This window comes from Periplaneta americana, chromosome 14 (assembly GCF_040183065.1).
Source record: "Periplaneta americana isolate PAMFEO1 chromosome 14, P.americana_PAMFEO1_priV1, whole genome shotgun sequence".
Classification (NCBI taxonomy): Eukaryota; Metazoa; Arthropoda; class Insecta; order Blattodea; family Blattidae; genus Periplaneta; species Periplaneta americana.
Window position 1 is genome coordinate 79301955 of NC_091130.1, and position 27990 is coordinate 79329944.

The 27990-nt window shown below is 36.1% G+C and overlaps 1 protein-coding gene across 1 annotated transcript in view; it reads right to left on the reverse strand.

The window, feature by feature from the left end:
* LOC138713011 (peptidoglycan-recognition protein LC-like) overlaps positions 1-27990 on the reverse strand; it is a 366077-nt gene that overhangs the window by 298706 nt on the left and 39381 nt on the right. The window lies entirely within an intron of this gene.

Sequence of the window (27990 nt, forward strand, 5' to 3'; positions counted from 1 at the left end):
CGTTTGAGCTGTAGCACGTATGGGCGAATCCAGAAATGAATATAGAATGTTAGTTGGGAGGCCGGAGGGAAAAAGACCTTTAGGGAGGCCGAGACGTAGATGGAGGGATAATATAAAATGGATTTGAGGGAGGTGGAATATGATGATAGAGAATGGATTAGGCCTAATCTTGCTCAGGATAGGGACCGATGGCAGGCTTATGTGAGGGCGGCAATGAACCTCCGGGTTCCTTAAAAGACAAGTAAGTAAGTATCAACATCTTAGGTTATTTAGCGTCTGAATGAGAGGAAGGTCATAATGCCGGTGAAATGAGTCTGAGCACCGATAGTTACCCAGCATTTGCTCATATTGGGTTGAGGGAAAACACCGAAAATACCCTCAACCACGTAACTTGCCCCGACCGGGATTCGAACCCGGGCCACCTAGTTTTGCGGCCAGACACGCTAACCGTTACTCCACAGGTGTGGACAGGATGATGATTTCATGAGGCATAGTTACTGGAGCAATTGTGAAACAATAATGTGGTTAAGCTGAACTGCTTGGGGGAAGCCTGAGACACAGCTGGTTGGTCTCTCCGGGTCTGTCCGGGTATGAACTCCATTCCCACGAAAAGCGAAAGCTAGTAGGCGACACACTGACTGACTGTAAATGTTATCTGTAGAATTTATCTCGCTGAACTGGGTGAAATGTTCTGCGTGCAACCTGTAGCAGGAACAAAGTAACACCGAAAATAACAAAAAAGGAATAATGCTTTCATGAAACACAGTAGCCTATATAGTACAAGTAAAAGTAAACAACACGATATTCAGGGTATACTGCTTTCGCTTCGAAAGGTAGGAATAGAGGAAACTACGGAAAATTGGAAGGAGAGAAAGGGACAACGAAGGAAAGAAAGGAACGGAAGAATAAAAAATAGGCTACTAGAAAGTGAAATAGGCGTAATGGAAAAAAGCGATAGGAGATTTTATGAAATTCCTTGGATTGCGTGAACGTTTTTATTCCTGGTATGTAATTCTTGCGTTAGGTAAGGATGGATTTAAGGATTAAATAAAACCTACCACAGGCAGGATCAGTACACTCTATCCACTTAGACCAGTAGTTCCCAACCTTTTTTGACTGACGACATACTTTACTGAACACCCACGATATCGCGACACACTTACTGTATTTGTTTTTATTAATAATAATGATAAAATCCTCCTTTTCGTTCAACAAAGACTTTCAAGGTCTAGGCGGAATTAAAAAAAATGTATATTAAAATATACTCAGACATATTTCACTTCTATGATGAAAAATGCAACGAAAAGATGCCGGAACACCTTTCCAGCGCGTTCCGTCAGAAAAAAGCACTGATCACAACTTCTATGTAGTGGCGGACATCCAGGGTGCTATGCATAGACATTTCGCTAGCCCGCGCTACGAGCGTGCTAAACTAGCTCCGGCTATCGAATGATTACTTGTACAGAATTCATATCATATGATATCGCTAACACTGGTTTATGAATACAAAAAACGTTAGTTCGCTGATCATCCACCGGAAGCCCGCGCTAAAGTGTTTAGATAGGTCGATGTTAACATGCAATCGAAAATTCTAAAAAAAACAAGAAGCAACTTGAGTAGCATTAACAAAAAATAGACGTGTCAAAAATTCCAACCTATCTATGCTGGATGTTCGATACAACTCACCTATTTAAATTAATATAAAGTCTACGTTTGGTGGGTTGCACGAAGTTTATGTATACGTGGCCTTATGATTGACAGGCCAACACCTAAATCATCTTCAAGATGCAGCAATCTGTTTCTGTGTTTAGAATTCACTGTCTTCAAGGTAGGAAATGCTGATTCACATAAGACGTATGACGTTGAAAACGGCTGATCTAAATGTCTTTTTAGATTATTTGGCATCATCGACTGGTTTGAGAAAACATTTCCGCATATAAGACACTCGGTATTTTGTTTATATTCATCTCCACGCCACATAAAACCATATTGCAGTATTCGTCACTATATTTACGAAACGCAGTACGTTTTTGTGAACCCTAAAGGAAAGTTTCTCTCAGATTATTTGAATTAGCCAGAATTTGATTCAGAATGTCTTTTTCGAATTAAATATTTGCCCATGATAAAATTTAAATAAAGCACTTATGATAAAATAGTCACACTATCACCTGCTCACACGTATGTCCTGACGATTCTAAACTCTATTTATGATTTCACTTTTCGATAAGCGCTCCCTCAGGAAACATCTGACACGGGTTGGGGGTATAAACCAAAACAAAAGCTAATGCATTTTATGAGTTTGAGTTATTTCCGGTTTCTTGAGGTTGTTGGCATATTATTTTGTACTTCTAATAAATAAACTGATATTGGCCCATTCTATTAAGTAAATTTCATAACAGTTCAAAGTGAAGTCTATGTAATGAACAAACAAGGGTGTAGTTTTCAATATTTAAAGGAAAAGTTTACCAGTTTGAGCGACGGCAATTAAAGTGGGCATTTTCATCTGTCCACAAATTCACAAAGTTATGGCTTAGCCTTTGTTTGAGGAAAAACTTTCCGTTACAGAAAGAATGGTATCACGCGCTTTCAAAGACGTTAGCTCAAATTTCCTAGGAAATTCTAGGGCAGAGAACTACATAGAACTTGTTGTGGAAACCATGTCAAGTGCATATGACAAAATGGAGTGTAATGTCTCTCAAAATATACTTTTTACATTCTCATTTGGATTTCTTTCCTCCTAAATTTGGAGAGGTAAGATTTCATCAAGAAATACCTGATATGGAAAGTTGATCATCCAGCATGCTTGCAGACTATTGTTGGTTCCTTGTAAAAGACAGTCTCAGGTCTAGTTATAAACAGAAGTCATCCAAAAATTATTTTAAATGTAAGTTCAAATTCCGAGATTTTTCTCATTATATGCATAAAATATTTTTATTGTTTTGTTTTAACCTATGTAACATCATTTTTGTATCTAGTACACATTTTTCAAGTATTATGAGGAATTTTGAATCCGTAGTATGTTGTAATTTTATCAGTAGCAGTGAAAAATTAAAAACAAATAAATCTTGTCAAAAAATTCAATCCATTTTCTACGGAAAATTGTACGTGGTGGGGCAATTTGGATTTTAAATTCAGATTTAGGGCACACACATTAGTAATATTCACATATTTCTATTTCGGAGCAAGACAAAAAGTAAAAATTTGTTGTTCAGTGTAATTATCCCTATGAAAAGAATTGGTAAGCACAATAAGTCTCAGAATACGGTACAAAGCTTTGGGCTTCTCTTCGTAAAATAAAATAAGATGGTATCAGTTCCGTGGCTTCTTTGAACGCCCAACTGCACTCGAGGAAGGTCATAGTAAAGACAAAATGGCAGGGGAAACAAAAGTATCAGGCGAAAATTAAATTTACTAAAAAAAATCTCAAGGGGATCAAACTCCACACTCATCAACGACAAATTGAACTAACTTCCGGTCATATTATTATTATTATTATTATTATTATTATTATTATTATTATTATTATTATTATTAGTTAATTCCTGAAGATTTAAGCATCACTGTCAAGTGAAAGAAGCTACATCGTTATCGTTGAATTGAATTCTTTTTATATAAGCCTTCATCGTAATTTTATCTCCTGGAAAAATGATACGGTGCAACAGTTTCTAGTTGCTCATGGAACCAATGATAGGCCTACAGACGACTTTGAATAATAATACCGAAAATAAACTAGTTCCGCCACACATTATCTCTGTCCAATACAGATTTCAGCTAACTGTCCGTTTGTCATTTATTCTTCTCTTAGATTTTAGATTTAGATTTTATTTAATAATAACATATACATAAAAACGTTACATTAAAATACCCCGAAAGAGCAAAGCTCGTGTTCGGGGACAGTTCCGTCACATAGATATACATACTTTGTAGACAAAATACTTAAGAAAAAAGCTCACATAAAAATGATAATAAAATTAGTAAATAATGATACTAGTAATAACTGAGTGAAAAAAGAGACGATGTTGAGATTGGTGGATTAATATTAAATTATTATTAGTAGTATAATTAGTGCAGGTCATGTTGATATAGTAACCAAGATAAAATAGAAAAAATATACTTAGAATAGAAATAAACTTGTTTTACAATACATGGTACATAATATAAATACAGGGAAGTCTGTCATATAAATTTTTTAATTCTGGATCTGAAAATTTCATTGCTTAAAGTAGTCAATTCTGGATGAAATTTTATTATCGAATTATATAGACGTGGACCATAATTTGTACTGTGTAGTAAAGCAGCAGATGTGAAACATTTAGGTTCAACTAATTTAAGAATTTCATTTCGTCTTGCAATGTGTATTGCCAATAAAATGTGAATATTGCGTCTACACGAAATTTTATTATCAATGGTAGGAAATTCGTACCAAAACAGTAGATTCCAGTTGAGTACAGCGAGGAATATAGATATCATCCGCGCTTCGGCCTGCTCCCGTTCGCTACAGATGATACGCAGTTCACAAGCAACGCATACTATTATTCTGTGGTCGTGAAGAATATTGCTAACTTATATTAAAAGTTTAGGTTCTGAACAAAGTGAGCTATTCTGTTGTTATTGTATTACTTACATAATGTTAATATTATGCATGATTCCAAAAAAGTAAACTCATCTGTTATTAAATAATTATGCAAACAGAAGTGTGTAACACGTTTATTTTTTCCCGGATTATTCTTCGTTAAATGTTAATTTCTCGTGCTGTTATGCATTCGGTTGCGTTACAGTCCAAGTTCAACATCGGAATTACAATACGAACTTCCTAGCTATTATTACAATGGAAGTGAAAAATTTTTTATTATTAGAAGAGAAATTTCGCTCCGGCGCCGGGGATCGAACCCGGGTTCTTAGTCCCGATCCCCGGCGCCGGAGCGAATTTTTCTTCTCTAATAATCATTGTTACCATAACAGATATATTCTGTAGAACCAAAAATTAATCTTTACGAGAAAATTTTTCTTTAAAACAATTATGGGTTCAATATTATGTGCCACATACGAGATACACTATTAGATTCACAAAGTTGTTGTTCACCTGATGATAGTAAGAAATACTGTACCATATTTGAGATTTGTTCCAGTAACGTATGGTGACGTAAAACGAATATTTTCAGAGTACATATATTGTTTTCATTTTTTTTTCTGAACATAGAAAGAGTATTTCTTTTGATAAAATGAAAATGTACACTGCTTTTTATAATGATGCTAGGGACATAATTGTATACTTTGTATGTTATATTTATATGTATGGATAAATTATTTTAGATTGGAAAATACGAAGTTCATAATTACAAATTATTGTTTTTGTATTGTTCGTTTATTTTCTTGTTCTAAGACCGTGGACGATTGGAGCACATGTTTTGTTACCTGGCTGTACTACATGAGTTTGTCGTTCTGGTTCACTGACATTGAGAGCAGCACTATTACACTTTTCATTAGGTAGAGATATAGTTCGAGCTCACACACCTTAACAGTTTTGGTACCAACTTCCTAGCTCTGTTTATTACTTTATAATATCTTTCAAACACGAGGGAGATATCTATTCATATTCATTCACGTGAGTCTTGACCCATTCAGCTTAAGTTTTACGCACTGATTTGCTATGGAAAATTAATGTAGGTAACAAATATCAGGTTCTTTATAAGCAGGCCAGAATGTGTGTTCTGCTTTTCGTTCATTTCAGAGAACTACCCATACCCAACGAAGCCGGAGTGCAGAAATGTACTGTTGAAGCTTGTGAACTTAGTCTTTAGGGTTTCGATTTGAATCTCTTTTCCTCTTTGGTAGAAAAATATATTCCATTTCTTATCATTTCCCTGGTCGTCACCAGTAATAATATACGAAGACGTTGCATAAGTTGGGACATAAACTTGGTGATGGTTCTGGTTGTATCAAGCTACGTAATAGGCTGGTACCCCTTCCATGACGATGCGTCATCAAGTCAAGCAGCATAATCGAAAACCGGTGCACAATTTGCATTATCGATATACGATATGCAAATAGCCACTGCATTGCACGTTCGCCCTTTGAAAGGCTCTGTAGGAATCGATCCCGGCTTTGTTGTGTGAAATGTAAAGCGTATGAATCGTCTGATACGGATTTTCTACTACCTCCATTTGGACTCTTATCAACTCTCCGCACGGTACAGTAATTTATCTTGTGACTTTTCTTGAAAGCTTGCACATTCGATGTACTATTAGAGCTTTTTGTTTCGTCTAAGGCAAATATTTATAGGCTAATAATCATAATCACTTTGTTGGTGTATCCTCTGTCTTCTCTAAACGATTTAATGTCTGTCGGCCGTATTTTTATATTTTTCTTGGATGACTGTATTTCTCACGCTCTAGAATATGTCATTAGGAAAGTTCAGGATAACAGACAGGGTTTGGAATTGAACGGGTTACATCAGCTTCTTGTCTATGCGGATGACTTGAATATGTTAGGAGAAAATCCACAAACGATTAGGGAAAACACAGAAATTTTACTTGAAGAAAGTAAAGCTATAGGTTTGGAAGTAAATCGCGAAAAGACAAAGTATATGATTATGTCTCGTGGCCAGAATATTGTATGAAATGGAATCAGCAAAAATATTGTAGTAATTCTTAATTCAAAATATGTTATCAATGAATTTTTTTGGCAACCGCTCAGTGGAATTTTAAATTTATTTAGCCGATTGTATAAATAAAAGTAGGTTACATATTTCCTATTTTTCCTACATTTGTCTCTTTTATCACTTCTGAGAAAAGTGCTCCCAAAATTGAGAAATTTAACATTGCATGATATGGAAACTTTGACACCATTTTCTGCAATTTATTCTTTTTGTGACATTGGTGCACTTTTCTCAGAAAGTATTGTACCGAGAAGGCTGAAATTAATATGCAATATCAATGTGATGGCATTTTACACAGTAGGCTAAATAATTAAGTTTATTTCTATCTTCAGCAAAAAATAAAAAAAAAACTAATTTGTAATAATTTTCAATGTAAAAAATGTTATAATTTTTTTTTTTTTTTTTTTTTTTGCTAACCGCTCAGTGGAATTTTAAATTTATTTATCCGGTTGTATACGTAAAGATATGTTACACACGCCCTATTTTTTCTACATTTATGTCTTTTATAACTTCTGAGAAAAGTGCACCCAAAATTGAGGAATTTAACATTTTAAGATATGGAAGTACAGTCTCCCCTTAATATGACTGACTTGTCATGTTATACACTTAACGCTTTGAAAATTGTCAGAAGTTTGTTATAACATTTTTAAAATATTGGTTAGAATGCGCTTATCAATTAAATAATAAAAATAATTTCATATTTCTTGATATTTTGGTTTTACCCAGTTTATAGAACTCCATTTTCAAGAAGGTATTTTATGTCGACTACATTTTTTAAAATAATTTTGAAATCTTTATTCTTTTATTAGTTTACTTACTGCATTTCATAGCTTAATCTTACTGTATATGATTTATTTCCATAAAATACGACTTGTGTAACTTAAGGGTTTATAAGACAATCCTAGTGTTGTATTTCTTGTTAATGAGCAATTTATCAGAACTGATTTAGTCTGTCGTGTTGAGCATTTAATGGCTTGTAAATGTCAGAAGTTTACCCACGATAAAGTTAAAATATTATCTAGAAACCGAATGTCAGAGAAAACATTATTATTGATAACGTACGAGTACGTCCCATTACGTTTTATTTTTTACTTTTACGTTTTATTTAATATAGGTAAGACCAGTCCTCTTTTTCTGTATTTTTTTTTTGTGGTACTGTAAGTTTGGTATAACCTAATATTACCACCTTCTTCTGATCGTCTTCTTTTTGTTCATCAGCATCATCATCATCATCATCATCTTTATCGTTTTCGTCTTCATTTCCTCTTCTTGATATTCTTCTCCTTTTTCTTTCCCTTACGTTAGAAGATAAGCTCATTAGATAGTTTCGACTTTACTATATTGCTCACTCACTCTTTTTTTTCATACAGCTTCAAAGCCCTTCGCCCTTTAGATTTATAAGCCACAGATACTTTTGTTAGTTGTATTTTTTCTTGTTACGTTCTCTTTCTTACTCGATATACAAACTTTATAATAACTAATCAAGTCACACATATATTTTTAATGTTATTTGTTGATTATAATATATATGTTTTAGTTACAAGCAAACCACATTTCAACTACTTAATCTTCAAATGGCTTTATTACGAGGTGGACTGTGTTTGATGTTGGAATTTAAGTTAGGAAAGGATCCAGCGGATGTCTCTCACCACTCTCAGCTAATTTCCCACGCAGTAGTTTGACGAACAAAATCATCTCATCGATTCCCGGGCGTTTCTGAATTCAGAATTCCGAAGAACGTTATTTCCGTATGGTTTTCAGTTCCAATACCGCATTTCCAATATGGTCTCATTTCTGATGTATTTTATTTCTGAAGGTTTCTCAAACATAATTCCGAAATTAGAGATGCCTGAATCAATATACCCTAAGTGCCATTTTTCCGAATCAATATTTCAGTAATGTGTTACAGTTGTTTTTTAAGATTGCAAAGTATAATAACTGCCACATAATTTATAATTTGTACATAATTTATTGAGTATTTTCAAAAATATGAATTAACATATAATATATACAGGGACATCATTTTATTTTTACTAACATTTTTAATATTAATCTGGATATACCTTTCTATTAACGATTGAAACAGGAAACACCGTTTGCTACCCCTTCCACGACTGGAGTTCGATGATACTGGAGTAAAATACAAATCACTTTACTAGGTATAGGAGGGCAGAAAAGTAGTTCATCCATTTATGTAAACTAGGAAATATCACAATTTTGAGTTTGATAATTTTCATTAGGTTTTTGTTTAATCAAAATACAGTACTGTATTAACACTTAGTGGTTTTACTCACGAATTGAGCTATCCATTCGGAAGTATTAATTATGCATTGTATATTGTACTGTTACAGCACATTAGCGTAAAATATAGAGAATGAAGTTAAATTGAAAAATAATTATAATATGGATATTTAAACACATTTTTGAAAATGGTGGCCGTTCATTTCGATACAGACTTCAGTTCTTTTGTGCATATTATCACATTATAGACTATTGTACCTAATTCCAATTACCAGTTTCGTCCTTCGTACGAGTAACTCATGTTGAAATAATTCTGTACCAACTCTGTAAAAGAGTACCTTATGTACTGTAAATTCAATCTTCACTTCTGCCCGATCCGAAAAGATAAAATTACTCAGAAATGCTATCTACTGTCCGTTCAAGTGGTTTTGTCGCAGGGTCACGGGACAATTAATTACTTAACGAAGCCCTTTTATTTAAGTTATTTTAAACACTTGTATAATATTACGTAGACGTCCAATTCCTAACAGAAATTAATGTTTCCAGAAAAGAGCTAAGATAGCCCAGCTACTGGACTTTACAGAGGGGCGAACTGAAACAGGTGGGGGAAACCGGGATGCGACGTAGGCAAACGGACGACAGTACCTGTGCGAAAATATGATTCAATATTGAAAGCTCTTTCGTCACTGGAAAACGCGAACATATTTCTGGAACGTACTATACTCAGTAACTCAGTACTGCTTACGCGTCCTCGGCTCTGTGTCGTGAACGGTTGGAGGTTTACTAGTAGAAGGGGTGGGAGTGAAGTACATTCAAAAACACAGGTACAATAAAAATTGAAGTAAAAATAAAATGATGTCCCTGTATATAGTGTATACGGGGTGGACCATTTACGTTGATACTATACAATATCTCCAAAACTAAGTGTTGTAGAAATAAATTTCTTGAATAAAAGTTGCTTGATATTATGGGGGAAAGTAAATGCCATGTGTCATGTTTTATTTGGAGGACGTTGTGATGGTTATTTTAAGGTCAATTTAATTTTTTTAAAATAGGAACCTACATTTTTTATGTTGTTTTCTCATTCCTCATAAAACCTAACAACTTTTGTATGAAGCACTTTGCGATTGTTCTTACACTAACGTAAATAACAACAAAAATTATGAATGCTGTGTACGAAGAGTGCAATGAATGGTTGGACCCATTTGAAACAGTCCAGCATCACAGTAGACGAGGAGGCAATGAGACATTGTGTCCGCTGTTTTGTTTACTTTCCACGGTAGGACGGTTTCCTTGTATCTGTCGTTAGTGTACTTGCAGTCGCCTTCGAGTCCAGGTGGATCCACTGTTGGTACGTACCTACAATTAGCGATTGCCGAGTAACAACCATCAGTTCCATGCACATTTGAAGCGTACTCAGTTGTCTGTGGGTTGCAATGGACCTACTTTCTCAACAAGAAAAAGTGGAAATGATTCTCGTTTACGGGGAATATAGGAGAGATGTGGAACAAGCTATTCTTGTGTATGTGGAAAGGTTTCCTGATAGAAGAACTCCATCAAAAGCTTCATTTTATCGTGTGATAAAACAATTCTCCAAAGAAGGCAGTGTCCAGCCAAAGAAAGGGAGGCGCAGAAGAACCGCTACGGACGAAAATGGGGAAGTTGCGGTGCTAGCTACAGTGAATTACGATCCCCATGTAAGCGTTAACTTAACGTTACAGTAAAATCAAGAAGTCATAGTATCATTCACGATGGGAACATAAACATAACAGCAAACATACTTGGTAACCATGGAAACATAACAACGACGCCATTTCCTCATATTCTGTCGTATACTTCAGCGCTTCACGATTGTGTTGTTTGCAAATCATGTAAGCATAAGCATGAAAGTTTGCAGTTTGCAAACTTTCATGTAAACGTCTTACGGTACTGTTTATGTCAATGCTTATGTGAATCATTGTGAATGATCCCATTTGGTAGCCTGGGGGCAAACTTCTGTGTTTATGTTACGGTTATGTTTAATTTTCAATGTGAATTGGCCTTTAAACGACTTGCATGGAACTGATGGTTGTTACTCGGTACTCGGTTACTAATTGTAGGTACAGTTACGGAAGAAAAAACTGGCCGATGAACAGCAAAACTCGTAATGTTACTTATGCCGGTTTTGTTGTGATTATCACAGTACAGAATACTGTTTACTCGAAGTTGCTGGACTAGGAGAGAAAGGCTTTCGTACTGTTTCTGTTCACATTCTATAAGGTTGAAACTCTCGTGTTTTTGTCGATGTACAGAAATTTGTTATTTAATTGTTTTTACCAGTACGAGGAATGTTATTGATTTCATTATCAACTCCTCTGTTCGTCTCTCTTTACTCTATAGACATACGATACTTCGTTTATTTATGGTTTATTTTTACTTTAATATTTTCCTGGCAAAACATACGACGAAGAGTACACAAAATTGAGATAGATACAATTCATACGAACTTAATGGCAAGATGATATAGACGTGAACAGTTAGTTAAAGTAGAATAAATATAAATTGATTAAGATAATCCAATAAAAATAATGTAAGTGAACATTCAGTTAAATTGAAATAAATAAACACCTATAAATTACTTTCGGTAAACAATTAGTAATGAGGGAAGAGAAATACAAATATATTTGTTAGTTAGAAATAATTTTTGTGCAATTTAGGAAAACGTTTGATTATATAAGTGATTCTAGTGTTTACTAGAACCTATTTATTTATTCTATTATTTAAGCTACAGGGTGCTATTCATAGACATTTCGCTAGCCCCGGCTACGAGCGTGCTAAACAGGATTCATATCATATCATATCATATCATATCATATCATATCATATCATATCATATATCATATCATATCATACCATATCATATATCATATCATATCATATCATATCATATCATATCATATCATATCATATCATATCATATCATATCATATCATATCATATCATATCATATCATATCATATATCATATCATATCATATCGCTGACACTGGTTTATGAATACGAAAAACGTTAGTTCGCTGATCATCCACCGAAAGCCCGCGCTAAGAATGTCTATGAATACGGCCCACAGTGTTTATTTTTGTTCTAAAAAAAGAAAAGAAAAATACATTCCTGAAGTAAAATAATTAATACTGAATGTTCTTTATATCACAAATTAAAATGTTCTTATACCTATGTAGTTCTAGTTATATACAACAGTTTTCTTCTGGACTTAATAGCCTATCCATAAACTGTTGACATTGATCACTGCATCCATTCTTCTACATACAGAATTAACAAGGCTTTGGATATAGACCTACTGTATCTATCTGACATTGCAACATCATCCCAAACATCTGCAGTGAGATTCCACAATTCATCTGCAATCCTAGGACACCGACTCTGTAGTTACACAGTAACATTGCGTTGCACTTCCGTACACACATTTTCTATGGAATTTAAGTCAGGACTTCTTGGCACCCATGGAACCTCTCGACATCGTCCCTGTGAATGTTGAACCACCGCTGCACGGCGACGCATGTGTGTATCGAAGACAAGTCATGTTGGAATTTTATTTTGTTTTCGGGCTTAAACACACGAACACTAGGTAGCATCACATTTTCCAGTTTATTGGTGTACTGATGCTCATTCATATGCCCATGAATCCTCCATAGTGCACCGCCACCATAACCAGAAATCCGTACCACACCGAACGGACAAATGACCACTGCGTTGTCTCTGGACCACAAATATTCAGGGTCAAATCTCTTGGATTGTTTCTGTCGATATACGTGCACTGGCCTGCTATAGTTCATAAACACATCATCCAAAAAGATGACCTCTTTCCATGGATAGTTGTATGAATTCGACAAAATGTGACACGATCAATTCGATGGTCTTCAGTCAGAACTTCCTTCACCGCTGTTCTTCTCAGCACAACGTTGGCACTATTGAGCCTTTTACTAGCATTCTGTTGGAAGCAGGAAATTCCCTGCCGGCCACAAATATTTTAGAAGTATAAAATGAAAGCGCCTCGAACGTTCTATTAACATAAGATCTTGTTGTGATGTTGATGCCTTGGGTCTTCAACTACCAGGTTTACGAGTTATGTAACCTCGCTCTTGATACTGCGCCCACCACCTGGACGCTGTTCTAGTCGCAACTCCATAGCGTTTTCCAACTCGAGCCGTGCTAAATCGGCCTTCCTCGATCAGTGCAATTACTTTGGCTTTGACGTCCATATCTATGGAACTGAAATACTAATGATGGTTTTCGTAGTGGTTGTGGCTATTTATAGACAAATTCTGTTAGTGGGGCTGGAAAGGGTCACGTGCCTAGGACTCTAGAAAGAATACGAAATATACAGTTTATGACAACCATAAACATAGTATGTCTGTAGAGTGAAGAGAGACGAACAGAGGGGATGAAAATAACATTAACAACAGTCCTCATACCCGCAATGGCAAAACCAATGGCAAAACAACTTTCAGTATGTTGACTAAAACACAACAAACGTTGCAAATATACACATAGGCTCAGTGCCGGATTCAGGCCTATGTAACTCAGACAGTTGCCTAGGGCGGCAATTTCCAGGGGGCTGCATTTTCTCTCTCTCTTTCTCTCCCCTTTTCATTTTTATTTTACAATGAAATTTATTTTTAAAACACATGTTGGTAAATCTTTTCTGAAGTTTCTTCTTGAACACCTTGTGGAAGTCAGATATTGTTTTGTTATCACATTGTCGCGGCCGTGGCAAGAGTGAAAGGAAAGTGTGCAGCTGCATAGTTATATTGTAATGCCGGTATGACATTATTATACTATGAAACTGCTTAAATTTAACTGCTTGTATGAACAAGAATGCAGTGTTGGAAATCAAATTGCATATTGTTGTTTATTAGCTATTTATCGCTATGAATAGTAACCACAACTCTCAGTTACATTCACAATATAATAGCCAATATCACCGTTTCTCAAACTATGGTCCTTGGGCCACCTGTGTCCCCGAGGTCTGCCCTTGTGGTTCTTAAAAAAGGACAGAAGAAAAAATTATGCAATGACATACGTTCGCATCTCGAAAGTCTGAGGTCACAATTTGAAACTTATTTTCCATGTAAATATGACGAATTTTCATGGGTTCGCGATCCCTTGATATTGAAAATAACAAACTTTCGTTGAGTGAAAGAGAACAGTTAATTGAACTCTCGACTTAAAATGAAATTCCAAGCAGAAAGTATGGTTAATTTCTGGACCTCAACACAAGTGAAAAGATAATATATTGAACTGTACAGTGGTGCTTTAGAGATTATAACTCAGTTTGCTTTTACGTATGTGTGTGAGAAAGGGTTTTCATCACTAACTCTAATAAAAACAAAGTACCGAAATAGACTCTATGTATGTAACGATCTCTGACTTAAGCTTACCAGCATATATAAAAATATAGAACAACTGCGCAAGAATCGGCAGGCTTATCCATCTCATTAATGAGAATACCAACAATTTATTTATTTATTTATTTATTTATTTTGTTTGTTTAGTTTATAAGTTAAAGATTGTCCAAACTCTAATACCTTGATTTATTAAAAATCTAAAATGAATTTTTTTGTATTAACATTAACTTAATTAGTTAATACTAATATAAAGTTAAACGAAGTAAATTAATTTTAATTAATTAATTCAGTTTTAAATTATACTGGTATTAAAATATGCTTTGCTTTCAAAGGGAACAAGAGTAAGGTGGTCCTCGGAACTGTTCTGACTTAAAAAAGTGGTCCCCACTCCAAAAAAATTTAAGAAACACTGGCCTATATCATCAACAATACTATTTAATCCTTTTCAGTATGTTCACTATATAATTCGATGTGAAAGGTATATTCTGTAAAGAGTTGGAGTTTATTTTTCAATTTATTTTATACTCCTGTCGAAGTAAGAAATACTCGTAAAAATTATACACAAACAGAAACCATGCTTAAAAAAACCACAGCCTGCCTTTCAAAAATAAATTTTGTTTCAACAATGAATAAGTTTGAGTATTATGTTTCTTTGCTTCGAGTCTGATATGTTTCGTCAGATTGACTTTGATAATACCATCATTGCTTTCTCTGTGAAGAAAGTCCGAAGAAAGTCTTTATAATTCACAAGTAAGATGCATTTATTTTGATTTCAGTAATTTACTGTTTTCTGAAGTCGACCTGGTTGGCGAGTTAGTATAGCGCTGGCCTTCTATGCCCAAGGTTGCGGGTTCGATCCCGGCCCTGGTCGATGGCATTTAAGTGTGCTTAAATGCGACAGGCTCATGTCAGTAGATTTACTGGCATGTAAAAGAACTCCTGCGGGACAAAATTCCGGCACATCCGGCGACGCTGATATAACCTCTGCAGTTGCGAGCGACGTTAAATAAATCATAACATTTAACATTTTGTTTTCTGAATTGTAACATTTCATTTAAAAATAACTTTAACTGAACGTCAACTGTATAATAGCTGTTCATAAACTGTTTTTGGGATTTGGGGACGGCAAAATCTAGCACTGCCTAGGAGCGGCACTATACCTAACTCCGGCTCTGCATAACCTACAGAATACTGTAGAATGTAAATAAAACCATTCCGAAAGCCAATCTCTCTAAGGGACGAAGTGAAAAGCGTTAATGTATCCCATGAAGTTATTTCTATTCACTACATTGTACACCAACAGAAATCATGTGCAAAACAAATGAAAATGGTGTTATAGAAGTAGTCCAGTTGGAAAAACCACCAACACAATTATATCGAAAAGTCTCGCTCATTGTCAATTTAAGTCTTTCTTGATGAATGCAATAGCGAGTAAGGCGATCTGTCATATTATAGTAAAGTACGGTGACTTAGTCGTGGCAAATTATTGAATAGGTTCTTTGTACTGAGGGTGGAAACATTGTCGTACGCCGTACTCCTAGTCGTTTCACTCTCCGACGTGTTGTTGATGTGGTGAGGGGAAACAGGAGTGACGTGACAAGATGGCTGTCGCTTGTGGGTGGGATGATAATAAGGAACTCTGGTGAAGTGTAAAGGAAAGACTGTTTTTACAGTAACATTTGTTTATTACAGAAATAGCTAACAAAGAAAGTATAATTGTGGTTCCCTCCTAGTCCTGTGGTAGGGGTAACGGGGGTCGTGATATTGATAATTTAGAATTTCGCCCTGAGGCTTCTATGCGGGAAGAGTTATGATGGGTGATAGTAAAGTACGATTTGAGTGAGAGGGAGGTGGGGGTAAGGGGAGTGCTTGGGGAAAATCGGCTTGCTCTCAGGTGTGTTGTGGGGGGGGGGCAGGATAACGAGAGAGAGGGAATGAGGTAGAAGGTTAGTTCTCTAGTTCGAAGGATCAACACAGCGTGCTGTGCGACTTACCGACTTCGAGAACAAGCCCCTGGCATCGGAGGATCAACACAGCGTACTGTGCGACTTACCGACTTCAGGAGCGGGGAATAATAATAATAATGTTTTATTTTCGCTGGCAGAGTTAAGGCCATAAGGCCTTCTCTTCCACTCAACCAGCCTTAATCAATACAATACATAAATTTAAATTACAAATATTTTCACTACACTTAAAAGGTTCTCCAGCAATAATCTTCACTACACATTTATTTAAATTTAGATAAATCTATAAGGTAAAGTAGTAACTTAATTTATGAGCTAATTTAATTCAATGAATTATAATTAATTTAATATTTGAGATAGCTAGTAAAATGATGAAAATTAATTTAATATAAGCTTACTAGGACTATGTTACAGGGAGAATATATATATTTCTATTTCTATAATGAGAATATTAATGTAATTGTCATTAGAGGTTTTGTAAATCTATTTAGAGAAATTAAAGATAATAATAATAATAATGGACAGATGTTAGTTTCATTATAAGTAACAAATATTAATCAGCAATTCATCTGTTAAGTAAGAATTTATGTAATTTTGACCTAAATGAAGCTATTGTCCAACAACCCCTTATATCACTCGGAAGCGAGTTCCAATTTCTAGCAACTGAAACTGTATAGGATGAAGAATATAAAGATGTCTTGTGGTAGGGTATAATGAGTAAATTGTTATAATGAGATCTTGGAAGGGTGACCTCTATCATCGACGGATCAACAGAGCGCACTCGCGACTTACCGACTCTAGAGGGGGGCTGAGGAGATGGTTGTGTTTAATCGAACAAGCCGGGATAAGAGCTGGGAGTCGAAGTCAGGATGGTGAGAGATAAGGGTGATCAGGGGAGAGAAGTGTGCTGGTTGGAGGTGGTGATGAGGCTTGTAGCGAGACTAGAATAAAATAAGTTTAGAATACGTAAGAAGTGAGGAAGATTCGGCTGGTGTAGGAAAGAATACAGGAGACAGGGGCGCAACTTGGCTTCCTGTTCCCGGAGTGGTGGCCGTGTGTAGGCACGTCCGAACAAAAGACAACCATAGCGTAGGCCTGGTTGGAAGACTGCTGCTAGTGACGGAGGACGCGTTAGAGCGGCCTCTTTGCCATCTAGACAACCAGTGACTGAAGTCGAAAATTTTCGAAAAATCGAAGGAGAATTGGGAGGAAAATTTAAAAGGTACGCAAAACGCGTCCTTGCAAGGGGTTGGGGGCTGTACAAAACTAAATATGTGAACTCCAAGCCTGTTGGCCACTAGTCTCACTCCAGGTTACGCTGCTCCTCTGAAGGAGCTCTAGAAAATTTTGAAGGGGAAGCCGAAATTGGACGTAACCTCTTAGGTACCACATACGCGAGGGGGGCTGAGATTGATCAAGTGATCACGGAACGGGGCGAGGAGGAGTTGGCTGGTGTTTGCCGTTAGGATGGCAAGACGCCGTCATCTGTTGTTCGATGACAAAGCATGTGAAGGCCGTCGGAAGAAGCGCCGTGAAATCTAATCTGCAATTTGAGAGGTCCCTGTCCTTTCAATTTGCGACTTATTGAGTGACCTCGTATATTTAATAGACTACTTATATTATCTGAACTAGGGCATACATCTTTTATAATAAGGGTGGAATATATATGGGGAAGGGCATATAGGTCCGTGGCCCATTTCTTATAGGGCTCATCCCGACATTTGTCTTACGCCTGAGGAAAACCACGGAATACCTTAGGCAGGATGAGTTGTCTCATATAAGAGACTAGCCAATTTGGCTATTATGTAGGAGGTGATTGTTGTCATGAGCCTTGTTGAATCGTCTCAATTTTGAGACAAGGCATTTGGCTATATGATGGCTCAATTACGAAGAGGGGAGAGAGATGTAATTAGTTAATTAATTTAAAGTAATTAGGGAGATTAATGAGGATATGAGTGCAGGTCCGTGGCCCATTTCTTTTAGGGCTCATCCCGACATTTGTCTTAGCGCGTTAGGAAAACCACGGAAAAACCTTAGGCAGGATGAGTTGTCTCAATATCAGAGACTAGCCAGTTGGCTCTTAGGTTGAATGACTCTATGAATCGATGGATATATACTAGCCAATTGGCTCTATGATACTTCCATCGATCAACAAAAGTAGATATTGTTAGGGAGTGACTGAAGTCGCGGAGATGCGTTATATTTATACCCCTCGGAACAATGGTGGTTGAGGACGCCATTGACGTCACAGTGCCTGGGGGTATTTCTATTGCCAACGTGACTCGTCGCCGCACGATCTTTGCTTTCTCCCTCACAAGAGGGAAAAAAGCGAGCCAACCTGCTTTCTGAGAGAGAGAAAGCAGCGACTCTAGTTTGCGCGGGTAGGTTTGAACCGTTTAAAGTAGGACGCACGGGCATCGAGAATTGATATACACAACAACATCATCGTTCACGGAGGAAGAAGAAAAGTCTGTATCATAAGTGAAGAATGAAAAAATGGATTTGTGAACTTGCCTTCTTAATGGAATTATCTGAATGCTTTAAATTGTTTTCTACATGGTAACAACAAGATTATTACACAGTTATATGACAGAGTGAAGGCGTTTAATATAAACCACCTTTAATTATGGAACGTTATCTTAACTAAAAGGATAAGTTACAGCACATTTTTCAATATTAACAACGATATAGGCATACTAGTTTCTTAAGACTTTGGATTTCGAAGAATATTTTCACACATCATGACGATCAGCACCAGAAATTTGATTCGAGATTTAAAGACTAGGAAAATTTTCAATTTGATTTTCAATTAGTATTTGTAATTAGAACTTATTGATTTACTTTACGATAGTGAATTGAAGGATAAAAATCAAAACAAAAGACATTATCTGACTTTTATATGAACTTTCCATGTCTTAGATTTCCCCGATTGTACAGACATCCTTTTTTGGATTCACGTAGGCCATCTGTGCGAACAGTAATTTTTTTTCCTATGATGAAGATAAACAAGCCATGTCATGGAAGCAAATTATCGGATCACAATTTAAAATGTGCTGTAACATTATGCACTATGCAAACAATAGTTCCAATCGTTGAGAAATTGCTGAGGAAAAAGAGAATTAAACAAATCCCGAAAAATCAGTGGTAATGCCAATGTTGAGTGGACTGAATGGAGTTAAATTTCTGCGTTATTATTCCCAGGATTTTTATGTGTTTCGTTCAACATTTTCCTTAACAGAAGCAGTTTACACATTTACAGTAATTGTCATGCATTACCCGAATAATTAACATGAAATGTGTATTACATTTATAAAAGTTATAAATTTATTAACTTCTAACTTTGTTGAAAATAGGCTACAATGTCTTTTTTTCAAATTGCTTATGATAGTTCATTTAGTTATTTCTATTCAGCCCGTATCTTTTTTCCATCAGAAAACAATCATAAACCTATGCAGTAAATTCATATTTTGGTCCCGCCGCTGAACGTCTTACCTGCCCTGCTACGACTTTCCGCGGGCGAGCGGGCAAGGCTTGATGACGACACAGTGCTCTGAGTTGGGGACCGCTGCTCTATAACTGTGATAATCACAACAAAACCGGCATAAGTAACATTGCGAGTTTTGCTGCACATCGGCCAGTTTTTTCTTCCGTGACTGTACGTACCACCAGTGGATCCACCTGGACTCGAAGGCGGCTGCAAGTACACTAACGACAGATACAAGGAAACCGTCCTACCGTGGAAAGTAAACAAAACAACGGACACAATGTCTTTGCCTCCTCGCCTACTGTGATGCTGGACTGTTTCGAATGGGTCCAACCATTCATTGCACTCTTCGTACACAGCTATTCATAATTTTTGTTGTTATTTACGTTAGTGTAAGAACAATCGCAAAGTGCTTCATACAAAAGTTGTTTAGTTTTTTTTATGAGGAATGAGAAAACAACATAAAAATGTAGGTTCATATTTAAAAAAATTAAATTGACCCTAAAATAACCATCACAACGTCCTCCAAATAAAACACGACAAATAGCATTTACTTTCCCCCATAATACACGTTGTCCTGTGGTTTGCCTCTTACCTTAATGGCCGCCAACAAAGTGTGATAGCTGGAAATCGTTCTTCCTCTTGGCAAGCAGTGACGTCAGGGATCCCACAGGGATCAGTTCTTGGCCCTTTACTATTTACAATTTATATCAATGACATATCAGAATCTCTAAAGTACTGCCGACACCATCTCTATGCAGACGACCTTCAAATATACATAAAATTCCACACTGACGAAATAAATGATGCAATAACTAAAATTAATGACGATCTGAACTCAATCTGGACATGGACACGGAAATTCCGACTTAAACTAAATCCAGAAAAATCAAAGTCAATCATTGTGGGTCATTCACGTTTGTTAAGCACTATTACCATACCAAATTTGTCCCCGATTAAAATACACGGCACCGAAATTCCGTTCAGTGAATCAGTAAAGAATCTAGGTATTTATATGGATAAAAGTTTAAATTGGAACATTCAAGTTGCAGAAACCTGCAAAAAAGTATTCTCATTAATCCACTCGTTTAGAAGATTGAAGAATTTTCTACCCTTTTCCATGAAAAAAATGTTAGTGCAAACACTCATGATGCCCCACTTCGATTACTGTGATATTCTGCTTACTGACCTAAGCGTTACTTCGGCGCAGAGACTACAACGTGTTCATAATATGTGCGTCGTCTGCAATATTCGCCGGGCTGATCACGTAACACCATCCCTCGAAATGTTGTCCTGGCTCCGTCTAGAAGATCGTAGGAAAATCCACTGTCTTTCCCTTCTCTTTCACATATTGCATTTCTCCACTCCTGTCTATCTTGCGTCTCGTTTTCAAAATTTATCCACCCATCATAACCTAGACACACGATCACAACACTCCTCAATATTATCCATTCTCTCCCACCGAACATCCTCGTATTCATCTTCTTTCACTGTGGCTGTTCCTCGACTTTGGAATTCCCTCCGAGTAATGTCAGGGACTGTCAGACATCAAACCAATTTAAGAATAGGCTGACGAGATATTTTTCTAACAATTCTTGTTAACAATAATAGCTGTTTCAAGTTTCTCAATGTTTAATTGTTATATATATCACAGATAAATATCTAAATTATCTCATTATTATTATTACTATTATTATTATTATTATTATTATTATTATTATTATTATTATTATAACTATTTCTTACCAATGTTTATTATTGTCACACTAACATTAGTTATCCAATTTTCATTATTTACTTTCATGTTGTTTTATGATATAGATATTAATGTAATAACTATATAAGCAAATGTATTTAATTAGAATTAGAGTCTGGCTGGGCGGAAGAGAAGACCTACTGGCCTTAGCTCTGCCAGATTAAATAAATAAATTATTATGAATTATTATTAATATTAAACAACTTTTATTCAATACATTTATTTCTACAACACTTAGTTTTGGAGATATTGTACAGTATCAACTGAAATAGTTCACATATTCATGAATTCACATATAATATATACATATAGTGTATATATATAATATAGTAGTATATGTGCAAGGGGCAATCAATAAGTTTCCGGACTGCCCTGAATGTAGGCAAAACACAGGGCATAGGAAACCGAAAAGTTATCTAGAACAACGGAAACGCCTGGAATCTATTCTAAAATACATTACTTGAAAGGCAGAGAACATTAGCCGTAAGGCGTATATGGAGAGATTCCATGAAAAATAGCAAGAGGTGCTTGACATTTTGCACAAAATCATATGTAGACGCTCAGTTCTTAAAGACAATCTGACGCTGTTTGATAGACTGACTTAGCAGACATGAAAGCAATGATCTTCAGTGACACGCGCATGTATGTACTGTCCGCGCAACTTATCTGGGCAGCTAAAAGAGAGAGGCGCGGGCTTTAGCGGTGTTGCTTCTAGCGGAAGCGGGGCAAGAGAGGTTAGGATGTTCTACGAGACGGGTAAAATACATTTGCTTGCTTAGTGTGATCTGTACTTACAGTAATTTTGCGTTCTGTGAAGACATATTTATGCAATGGCCGGTAGTAATACGAGATGCAACAAGGATATACGCATCTTCTATACTCTAGATTGCCGGTTCGATCCCGGCCGAGATCGATGGTATTTAAGTGTATGTAAATGCGACAAGCTCATGTCGTAGATTTACTGGCATGTAAAAGGACTCCTGCGGGACAAAATTCCGACACACCGGCGACGCTGATATAACCTCTGCAGTTGCGAGCGTCGTTAAATAAACCATAATTTAATTTTCATATAGCGTACACAGTAAGGAGAGGGAGATAATAAGGTCAGTGGTTGTTTGTTGCGATCAAGAGGTAAAAGAGAAATGTCTTGCTTACTTACGACTTTTAAGAAACCCGGAGGTTCATTTCCGCCCTCGCATAAGCCCGGCATCGGTCCCTATCCTGAGCAAGATTAATCCACTCTCTATAGTAATCATATCCCACCTCCTTCAAATCCATTTTAATATTATCCTCATATCAATGTCTCGGCTTCCCCAAAGGTCTTTTCCCTCCAGCATCCCAACTAACAGTCTATATACATTTCTGGTTTCGCCCATACGTGCTACATGTCCTGCCCATCTCAAATGTTTGGATTTAATGTTTCTAATTATGTCAGGTAAAGAATAAAATGCGTCCAGTTCTGCGTTGTGTAACTTTATCTACTCTCCTGTAACTTCACCCCTATTAGCCCCAAATATTTTCCTAAGCCCCAAATATTTTCCTAATCACCTTATTCTCAAACACCCTTAACCTCTGTTTCTCTATCAAAGTGAGAGTCCAAGTTTCACAACCATACAGAACAACCGATACTGTTTTATAAATTCTGACTTTCAGTTTTTTGAGAGCTGACTGGATGGAAAAAGCTTCTCAACGTAATAATAGCAGGCATTTCCCTTATTTATTCTGCTTTTAATTTCCTTCGAGTGTCATTTGCATTTGTTACTGTTGCTGTACTATGTTCTAGTCACGAGACATAATCATATACTTTGTCTTTTCGGGATTTATTTGGAAACGTATCTCTTTACTTGTGTCAAGTGTTTCCCCTAATAATTTATTGTTTTTATAATACGTCTAGTCGACACCAGCAGTGATGACTATGATGATGATGATAATGAAGGGAAGAGGAGGAGGAGGAAGAAGAAGAAGAAGAATATTGATAATGACTGTATGTGAAAGTGAACTTTTTGGAAACCCAACAACTACAGACCCGTGCTTCTAGTTGAAAGACTCCATGCATCGTTTACCATCAGTAGCTCACGGCCAGATACGAATATTGTAATAATTGGAGTTGTGATCATACTGTATAGCACAGAGAAGAAGAAAAATGTAATTTATTTATGTTTATTATTTTGTGAAGCCATATATTTTCACCTACCATATCCAATGGAATGCACTGAAATTAAATACCGAATGATGTTTTTGTAACTGTACGTACAACTGCTGCAGCGACGGTCAGGAGCCAGCAGATAGCTACGGGGCAGCGAGAGAGCACTAGGGAACCCAGGTGCCTAGATAAGTTGCGCGGACTGTACGTTTAACGGTACAATAAATACAAGTGCAGTTCGGAAATATATTGATTGCACCTTGTATAGGAGAGATTCGACATTGTTAATGTTGGGTTGTGGATGTAAATTTAGACTAATGGAAATGTGATGATGATTCCAGTCTTCATTGTTGTACTTGTAAATGATTGTAGATCGAGCTGGAGTTGTTGGAATCCAAATAGTTGGTCCTGCTTTCATGACGATAGGATAGTGGTCAGAGTTGATGAGTGGAAACAGACCTTCTATGTCATCAACTTCACTGATTAATGTCGCTTTTACCGGTAAATTGTCAGGTTTATATAATTATGTATAACGTATTGTAATAATTTATAATTCGTATACAATTTCTTGTTTATATTTTTACAGTGTGATTTGGTGTCCTAATGTTCTCAAGTAGACCAGTCGGCTGTTACCATTATTGTATCATACTCTTGGTTAATACTGCCTAGTAACATAACAGTGATATTACCATATATTATACTGTAATTAGTTTACAGTGTTATTGACAGTGGGCCACGAAAAATAGCCCCAGACAGAAACAACGAGCAAGTGGGTAATGTAGCATTTATAGGTACTGTATTACTACTATATAGCTATTATTACAATGCACGTTTGGTATGCCATACTGAAATGGACCTCAGAAATTAACGTTTTTCACATGCATCGTAGTGGAGCTGGGCTACTTTTTTGTGGCCCAACGTGTAGTATGAGTATTGGAAATAAGCATTCATAAAAATAGAAATACATTTCATAAATCCGGTATTCCAAATAAACGCATTGGAAATACAAATTCGGAAATACGGCATTCGGACTGAAAATTATATAGAAATAACGTCTTTCGAAATTAACGGTCTTCGGAATGCTAGATTCGGAAATACGATCAGGAAGGCTCACAAGTTTCTCTATGGTGTAATATTCCTTTACTTCTCGTTCTTTAAAATGATAAAGAGAAAAATACTCGTATTTAATGCTTTTCCACAATTGAAGGGTGGCTACAATGAGGGGATGTCATATTGTTATCCTCAGCAAACTAAATTCATAAACATGGCCCATCATATTAGAAGCCATATATTTAAATTTTTATCTAAGACTGGTATCTAAACTGGTCATTAATTCATTGTCCTTAGCAACCTAAGCATTGGCTTTATTCACAGTGAATTAAAACGTTTTTAAATCATCCTTTCCTTGACAACCAGCAAGTTAGCAACAATGAAGTCCGTACATTCACTCATTTATAACTTCTTCACAAACAACACATTACAATGGAAAGTCCTACAATTTAAAATGATTAAATTTAAATACCAGTAATGGATAAAACATTGTGTAACACACGAGAGTAAACAGATTTTATGCGCACGTAGAAATTATCACCTTCGGCTTCGCTTCGGACGCTAAGCTTTCCATTCGCGACTAAATCTAATTTTACTTTCTTGTGGCCTACTATAAATTATTATTACAAGTGCTATGCATATCTTTTTAACTTTATTATACTTTCTGGCTCTAAAGGCCTTACAGCTTATGTTTAAACAAACAGTGCTGAGAATAAAGCCCAGAGAGACCTACATGATTCTTAATATAAATATTTTATTAAGAGATTTTCAATGAATAAATATGGAGAATTTACTAAAATATTTAATAAAAAATGTAAAAGAATGAGCCGTTCAGTATTAACTTTTACATTCAGAATTTGCAAATTGATAATTTATGTGTGTTGTCATTTTGTTACGGATGCAAAAGGAAGAAGTCAAGTCCCGATCAGAATTGAAGATTTCAATAGGAGGATCAAGGGATAAACTGAAGAAAAAATCATGAACAAGTTTTTTAACATGTTCTTTTATCCACTGAACCTGGTAGTCATTACGTATGAAGATGCAATAGCAGATTTGCAATTTATTTAGATGGTAATGTGATTCGCCACCCCAAATTGGGAATCCATATGTGATCACAGGTCTGATTAATGCCTTGAATAGCAGAATTTTTATTATGTCTCTCTCTACATATGATCTTCTGTTAATGAGAGATTGTACTTGACGCAACTCTGGTTTTATATAGATTTTAAGTGAGAAAGAATAACATCCCTGAAAATTTTTGTTTTTAATGTCTTTCATCTGTTATGTTTGACGTTAGCAACAGATCGATTACAGCAACAATGTTTATCGAGACAAGTGAAAGTCGAGCGAGATGCATTGACGTCAAACGTAATTGAAACAACCAGTCACTAGCTTCAGGCCGGTCTCTCAGTTCAGTGTTCCGAAGTCTCGATTTAACAGACGGCAGAGATGTTATCATCTGAAATGAGGCACTTGAAAGAGAACACTGCTTGATTACTTCTCGAAATTGAACACATTTAATTCGATTTCCTCCTATATTAATTTCGTACTTCTGTGGGGTTTAGCTTAAGGAAATATTTAGATAATTCCAATCTCACACCACATTACTATAGCAAATTGAAGTGTGATTACTCGGCTAACTTAGTGTACGTTCTCCGTCGCACAGCGGCGCTGTCATCTCTTCCCGATTCATATCGTCAGCAGATTAATGTTACTGAATACGTGAGTCTACGTTGTAGTTCATATTAAATCCTTGCATTGCATTGCTTTTAATTTACTTAATCAACCTCATAGTCTAGTGGGCATGTTTCTGGCTACAGTTCATGAGGTCCTGGGTTCGATTCCCGGTTAGAACACAGGAACATTTTCATGGCCTGGAAATTAGGTTAGGTTTAGATTTAAGGCCTCCCCTGGAACTACATATTCATAAAATCATAATCATCCTATCATAATATCATCGGGGCAATGTAACTCCTCCTTCCAGGCGCCCCAACCTCAGAAGCGAGTTACAAATAAGCCATTGCCAGGAGAGACCAGAAATGTCGAATGACAATCTGGTGGCATTGGAAGAAAAAAAATTAATGTGTGTTTTATTTCAAAATACAATATGTTATTTAACTATAACGCGTAGATACCAGTAACAGAAAGTAAGGATTATTCCTTCTCATTGGATCACTAAAAATAAGGCAGAAATATGCAACAATAATCACCTTTTTATTATTTAGATTAAAAATTAATGAGATTCTCCACATTTAATACAGGATTATTATGCAGTGATATTTAATGCTGTTATTACTGTACAAAATATAACATTCGATACCATTCCTAAAGCGATTTCACTTCACGCGAAATCTCTTATATTTACATACAAGTTCTTCCTCCGTAGGAAAATAAATCTAGGAGACCTATGTCGTAGATTTACTGCATATTGAATAACCCTTCCTGATAGCGTACCCCAGGTAAAACTCTTCGACCATTATTCCCACGTTGAATTTCTACGCGAAATAACCTTTCCAGTTGAAAGAGTATTACTAAATAAACTCTTACTACTAACTAAGATAAGTGCGCCAAATAAAGCCATGTAAACCAATAAGACAATTACTGTTTTACGAAAAACTGTCAAATATTGCTGATAAAGAGCAGTACAGTACGATTATTTAGTCCTGACATTCCCGGCGATCTGCGTCTGGGTCAGGCGAGTCCATTTAGTTACGCCAAGGGGTGTTCAGGTTAGTCTGTTGCCTGCAGTCAAAGTGATCGGATGTCTCGCATGCAATACAGCGTTGTGTTTCCAGTACAGTTGAGCTGTACTGCATTTCTTTACCGACCGCTCGCCCTTATCTCTACTCCGGAACTCTCCCTACTACTCCTATTACTTCCCCTCTTTTGCGTCGCTGAGCTGTCAGGACTAAATAATCGGGCTGTACCTTTCTAATCCGCATGCTCTGCTGAAAGTTAGGGCACATCAACCACTCGCTTGTACGTAAAGTACGTTTATGTTTAAAACTTCTTATATATTTCACCAAAATGTTATATGTTATCTATATTCTTACAGTAAATTTGATCTATTTTCATGATCTGACAGTATTAAATTAGGGTTATTTTAGGTAACAAATTAGAAGAAAAAGTATATAGCCCTTTAAGGCCAAGCGATGACCGTGTTAGGATCACATAGGTCATTGAATTCTTTACATAATTATTTATATTTTTGTTTTTATTTTCATTCATTCATTTATTACTTTGTGTTCTAAAACTGAAAACATGCGTTTTGTTGGTGTATCTAAACAAAA